Source organism: Penaeus monodon, chromosome 25 (genome assembly GCF_015228065.2).
Source record: "Penaeus monodon isolate SGIC_2016 chromosome 25, NSTDA_Pmon_1, whole genome shotgun sequence".
Classification (NCBI taxonomy): Eukaryota; Metazoa; Arthropoda; class Malacostraca; order Decapoda; family Penaeidae; genus Penaeus; species Penaeus monodon.
The window spans coordinates 38,886,205-38,886,649 of record NC_051410.1 but is presented as its reverse complement, the minus strand read 5'-3'; the positions used below and the strand labels follow the sequence as shown (position 1 = coordinate 38,886,649).

The 445-nt window shown below is 42.7% G+C and overlaps 1 protein-coding gene across 2 annotated transcripts in view; it reads right to left on the bottom strand.

The window, feature by feature from the left end:
* LOC119589235 (sodium- and chloride-dependent glycine transporter 1-like) overlaps positions 1–445 on the bottom strand; it is a 63,016-nt gene that overhangs the window by 24,153 nt on the left and 38,418 nt on the right. The window lies entirely within an intron of this gene.

The following is a 445-nucleotide window of genomic DNA, read 5'->3' as shown; positions in this document are numbered from 1 at the left end:
CGAAGTGTTGATTAGATATATGTGGAGATTTTGTTTCCAATCGTCCGTATTTGACTTTTCCAATATCATACGCTGGTAGGATCTTATATTTATCAATATTTAGAAATAAAGGGAGGACTGTTTTAATGTGTTTCATACGTACATCTTATAACTGTATGTATATTTCCTGTGATACCTTGGAAACTATCACAACAACGAAAATTTTCACCTTCTTTTTTCTTGATTCCCGGAAAGCGCAGATAAGCGGCAGATTCGAGAATTTACCCTGATTACGGCTCGCTTGATTAAAGTACGGATCCCGGCGACAGCAAGCTACATTACGATATTCCATAAATTCAGCGACTAACGGTTTATTAAGCCTTCAATCAGCTGATGAGGCGACCGCCTGAGCGACCGCCGCCAAGGCCGCCGACCCATGCAAGGCGGCGTGGGGTTGCGTCATGCT